This window comes from Amblyraja radiata, chromosome 16, assembly GCF_010909765.2.
Source record: "Amblyraja radiata isolate CabotCenter1 chromosome 16, sAmbRad1.1.pri, whole genome shotgun sequence".
Taxonomy (NCBI): Eukaryota; Metazoa; Chordata; class Chondrichthyes; order Rajiformes; family Rajidae; genus Amblyraja; species Amblyraja radiata.
Window position 1 is genome coordinate 19,890,927 of NC_045971.1, and position 6,000 is coordinate 19,896,926.

Here is a 6,000-nt window from a genome sequence, read left to right on the forward strand (position 1 = left end):
ACTCCACACAGACAGTGCACGTGAACCTCTGTCTCACCTGGAAGGTGATCCTGCGACGCCGCCAGGACAACAGACCTTCACGCTCTGATCAAGATCCCTGCACTTACAACAATTGGGACTTGAAAAGGGTCCCAAACTGGCAACTCTGTTCTGTCGCAGGGTACCATTGCTATACACTTGCACTGTCTCTGAGATGCTTAGCTAATATGTATCTAAGTACTTATGTATAGTGATACTTGTACTGAACTGTAAACAAAAATGAATTTCACTGCCCCTCGGTACAGGTGACAAATAAAGCACCAATGCCATACGTCTAAAGGACTGTTGGGGCCCCTGGAATATGGGGAAATCATTGTTGAAAATGTTGAACTGCGAGGACGTGAATACAATGGTAAACTCTTCGCAGGCCATGACTTGGGTGAGGTGGTGAGACTTGTCATGGCCCTCACAGCGGGGTAGAGACACTGCTCACACTTCCGGTATTGTTCTTGGCTGACATCCATCGCCACTGTTTACACAGAAGAGCAGACTGGAAACACGAACGCTCCCAGCAGACTTCACATTTCCAATTTGAAATTAAAACCTTTCAAACCACATTGAACCCTCCTCATCTCCAGTAGTCAGAGCTTCTGTCTGTCACCCTTCATACACACAACTGCATTAATGAAACCTACTCCCATGCATTGTACAGATGGAATGGTTATATCATTGGTTTATCAAAGGTGATCATAAATTTCCACCTCCCTCAAATGTTACCAGGGCTTGCGTTATAGGGAGAGGTTTCTAGGCTGGGACATTTTCTTTGGAGCAGGGGGGGCTGAGGGGTGAACTTATTGTGGGGCAGAAGATCATGAGGGGCAAGGATGAAGTAAACACCCAGTCTTTTTTCCCCAGGATAGAGGGTTCTAAAATTAGAGTGCACCGGCTTAAGGTGAGAGGAGAATTAAGAGGGACCTCAGGGACACCTGTTTTTCATTCAGATGGTATTCCATATATGGAATGAGCTGCCAGAGGAAGCTATAGAAATGGAAACAATTACACAGGTTTTAAAAGAGAGATATTGGACAGATATATGGATAGGTCTGTGTCATGGGCCAAATGCAGGCAAATGGGACTGACCAAATAGGTCAGCATGGACATGGTGGCCCGAGGGGCCCGTTTCCGTGCAGTACAACTCTCTGACCTTGTGAGCAACTTTAGATTTAGCTCAAGCTCTTTGCATTTACTGAAGTGGGAAACCATTTGTGCCAAGCTGTTTAAAGTGAACAGGTAAACATTCACGTTTAAAATGGAACTGCAGGTGCTGGAAAATCGAAGATAGACAAAAATGCTGGAGGAACTCAGCGGGTGAGGCAGCATATATGGAGCGAAGTAAATAGGTAACGTTTCGGGTCGAGACCCTTCTTCAGACTGATAACATAAACTGTGTAAACATTCGCAATGAATCGGGTTGCCACTGATCGCTAAAGGCTGCAGCTTGTGCTCCTGAGCTACTCAACAAAGGATTGCAGAGATAAACCCCGCATAAAATACACTTGCCCTAAACAGCATCGTTAACAAGCACCACAATTCAAACAGAACAGCCTAAAATTGCAACAACTAAAAAGAAAGGCCTGCAGCCCACATCTACTAACCTCGGTCACAGGAGTATACAGGAAGTATAAACGAGGAGGTGGAGTCAGTCCCAGGCAGCTTTAAAGGGACATTGTCTCCAATGCTGCACCATGGCTTTCGATTTCAATTCGCACATTTATACAGTATTGAAAACTATTCTATATCCGAGGTAGGAATTAATTGAATTTACTGTGTTGTTACCAGCTTCATTTTGTCCACGCACCATTAAGGAATGCTGGAAATAGTTTTTTTTTCGCTGATTCAACCTGAAATAAATAGCCAGGGGGTGCTTAGAATATTGCATATTGCTATTGGCATTGTTTATTATTGTCACACGTACCAAGGTACAGCGAAACGCCTTTGTGTGCTATCCAGTCAAATCAAGAGTGGATTTGAAATGGAACAATGACAATTTTCCTTGCAGCGCAGCACTCAGTGAATATCACAATGAACAACAAAAAGCTGTTAAATACTTAAAACATATATATTATATTATATACTGCAATAACATTACCAAAACACACAATGAAATTCTTACTCACAGCAGCACGATAGGTTTGTGAGCACAGTACTCAATAGAAAATATAATTATAAACAAAAAAAAAAATGCAATTAAAAAAATGTTGTGCAAAATCAAACAAAGTCCAAAGCCCAAAGTCCCCAGTGAAACCCCGGCAGTTTATAGTTTAGTTGTAGTTCATAGTAGAAAAAGGGGGTTACAGTCATACAGCACACAAACAAGCCCTTTGGCCCATTTATTCATCCATTTTGACTATATTAATCCCATTTAAACTTTCCTTGATAGTGGGGAGGGAATAAATTCAGTTTACCAACCCAACTTTAACTCAATGATAATCCCACTCAATCGTGCTGCCATGGACACAGCCAGGTCAGACCAAAGGAGCAAATATAAAGAGGCCACCATGTATACAGTACCCTTCAGGAATGTATTTGCTTAATGGCTTTTTACTATGAAAACAATTCTGTTTTACACACATTGAACATTTTTAAATATTTGTTTAATATATTTGCCTAAGGCAAAAGGCATTGGTGGGATTCATGGCAACTGGCAGAGCGGGTTTGGGATACTTCCCGAAGACACCGGTTGGCAAGGCCCAGGGCAAGGAGAGACACCATCTAATCCAGGAAGAGGTCCGAGCAGGAGTGGAGGAAGAGCGTGTGAGCAGGACAGTGGGGCTCAGGCAGCAGGGAGCGTGGACAAGGTGGGAGAGCATACCGCAGAGCAAGATTACCTGGTCAAACATCATGCAGGCAGACTTCCAGAGCGTCCGGTTCCTTGTCCAAGCTGTCTACGATGCCCTACCAAGTCCAGAAAACCTCCACGTCTGGGGCAAGAGCGAGACTCCTTCCTGCCCACTTTGCTCTGGAACAGGATCATTAGAACATCTCCTCAGCAGCTGCCCAAAGTCCCTTGGGGAAGGTCACTATCAGTGGCGCCATGACCAGGTGCTCAAGGTGGTTGCTGAGAGCATAGCCACTGCCATCGGTAACAGCAAACACCACCACGCCCCAAAGAAATCAATCACTTTTGTCAAAGATGGAGAGAAGCCTCGACCACAACCAAAAACAAGGACGGGCCTCCTCTACACAGCCACTGACTGGCAGCTGCACGTCGATCTGGGCAATTTTCACAGCACATCACAGCAACATCACTCCGGCCAGACATGATCATCACCTCCAAAGTGACAAAACAGCTGATCATTCTGGAGCTGACAGTGCCCTGGGAAGAGCGTATTGAAGAGGCTAACGTGAGGAAATGCGCAAAGTACCAGGAACTGGTGGAGATGTGCCAGGACAGAGGTGGGAAGACATACTATGAGCCCATAGAGGTGGGCTGTAGAGGCTTTGCAGGACGCTCACTCTGCAAAGTCCTCAACCAGTTGGGCATTACGGGGCTGGCAAAGAAGAGGGCCATTCAATCCGCAAGCGAAGCCGCAGTTTTGGATTAAGAGGGCTGATCCGTGGGCGGTTGCTGCTGGGACGGAAGTCGGGGCCTGATCAACCCCGGCTGGGTCAGCTGGGCAAAGGTGGCTGATGTTATGAGACCCGCATCAACCCTGGCCTTGCTCTCGTTTCAATCCTACCATTGGTAAGAAGGTATAGGAATCTGAAAACAGTGACCACCAAGAACTGGATAATCCTGGCAGCTTAGTCCTTACCTCAGTGTGTGAATGCAGTCCCTCATTGTCCATGGGCAGAAGAGGCACTAGCTTCTCCGGCTTGCCCTCAGGCCACTCAGTTTTAGCATCAGTAGTCTAGTCCTGGCTGTCTAGAGCTTCTTCCCAGCAGCCCAGTCTTGGCCTCATATTGACTGGTGGTCTCAGGTTTATTCCAGTGGCTCAGTCTTCCTCAACAGGGGAACACAGCTAGAAGGGAGGCACCCTATTCTTCCTCCTGTCCCTATTCTTAGGATCAGTGTGGCATCCAAGCGAGGGGGGGGGGGGGGGGGGGGGGGGGGCGCTGTCAGAGTATGTATTGTGTTTCTAGACTGTTATGCTGTTGCAAGTAAGAATTTCATCGTTCCATTGTCAGTACATATGACAGTTAACAGGGCTGCCAACTCTCACGCTTTGAGCGTGAGACTCGCGCATTTCGACAAATTCTCACACTCTCACGCTGATCACAAATTTCTCATGCTCTGCCGTGAGAAATTATGTGATCAACGAGAATTTCAAAACTCATATTAAGTGCATGGGCTGCGGGCATTTGAGAGCCGGGGCTGAGGGAGGGATGGAAGCAGACGCAGCAGCGGGGGCAGAGGGGGGAGTGTTTGCCAGGCTGGCGAGTCGCTCGCTGCAGCTCCAGCCATGGAGTAGCCTCAGTGCTGATGAGTCCCGGGCGGTCGGAGGCGTCGCAAGAATTGCGCCGCTGCCGTTAGTCTCTGTGCTGAATTCGGCCTGGTGACCGGCATGGATCAGGCAGCGTCTCTGGAGAGAAGGAAAGGGTGACTTCTCTGGTCATGACCCTTCTAATGGTCTCTACCCGAAATCTTTAGAAGGGTCTCGACCCGAAACGTCACCCATTCCTTCTCTCCAGAGATGCTGCCTGTCCTGCTGAGTTGCTCCAGCATTTTGTGTCTCTCTTTGGGTAAACTAGCATCTGCAGTTCTTTCTCACCCAATGAGACCCAACAAGACGACTTGGCAGCTAGTACCAGGTAGTAGTCGGGTGGGGGAGGGACGGAGAGAGAGGGGATGTTAAAGAAATCGATATTCATACTCAATCGGGGAAATTAGTTGATATCTGTCTTTAAATTGATATTTTCTTCATCTTTAAATGTAAGTCTTGGATTCATGTATCGCGGGAACAAATAAGCAAAGGCAAGATGGTAAATATAAACTACAAATTAACTTCAGAAAATAAAACTTGTAGAGATGAACTTTGCCCTTCACTTTACAAAGAATAACCTAAGGGATTATGCAGTAAATGCCATTCAAATACTCTGCAACCTTGGGATAATATTGTTCATGTTCAAATCCAATAGGTAAGTCTTGATTTGTTCAATATTATAATTAGTTCAAAGATACAGCGTGGAAACAGCCCTCCAGCCCCTCGAGTCCATGCCGACCATCGATCACCCGTTCACACTGGTTCTATGTTATCCCACTTTCTCATCCACTCTCTACACACTAGAGGGCAATTTACAGAGGGCCAATTAACCTACAAACCCGCACGTCTTTGGGATTTGGGAGGAAACCGGAGCTGTGGGAGGAAATGGGAGCACCCGGAGGAAACCCACGCGGTCACAGGGAGAACGTGCAAACTCCACACAGACAGTACCCGAGACCAGGATTGTACCCGGTGCTGTGCAGCATTAATTGTAATGCTAATACTTGGGCCTTCGCTAATATGCCGGGATGTTTACCCAATATTACTGATTATTAATCCATCGTATTATTGATTATATATGTTGTGCCCGTTCTCCTTTATCTGTACATTGTGAGCGGCTTGCTTGAATTTACCGGATAGCACGCAACAAAAGCTTTCCCCTGTACCTCGCTACAGGTAGCAATAGTAAACTAAATCAATCTATTTACATGTATCTGTGTGTTGCTTTAACCGGCCTGTTAAGGTGCAGCAACTGAGAATGTCATTGTTCTGATGTCGCTGCACGCAACAACTAAACACTCTTGTCTTCATTCTACACTTGAAATTACCACAATGACATTTAAACGGCATTTGGATAGGTACACGTGTGGGAAGAAACTGCAGATGCTAGTTTAAACCGATAGACACAAAGTGCTGGAGTAACTCAGTGAGTCAGGCAGCACCTCTGGAGGGAAGGAATGGGTGACGTTTCGGGTCAAGACCCTTCTTCAGACTGAAGGTCTGGTTAATTGGCTTGGTATAAGTGTAAATTGTCCCT

General features: G+C 46.3%; 1 protein-coding gene across 3 annotated transcripts in view; it reads right to left on the reverse strand.

Moving 5' to 3' along the window:
* The window catches only part of LOC116982022 (acyl-CoA-binding domain-containing protein 5-like), a 52,618-nt gene extending 50,856 nt beyond the window's left edge, over nucleotides 1–1,762 (reverse strand). For 2 of the 3 annotated variants that reach the window (XM_033035293.1, XM_033035294.1), the window contains exon 1: nucleotides 1,635–1,760. The gene's annotated coding sequence lies outside the window, so the exon portion shown is untranslated. Of the gene's footprint in view, nucleotides 1–1,634 lie in introns of all 3 variants that reach the window. The other variant, XM_033035295.1, reaches the window with a different exon arrangement.
* Nucleotides 1,763–6,000: the final 4,238 nt, after the last annotated feature.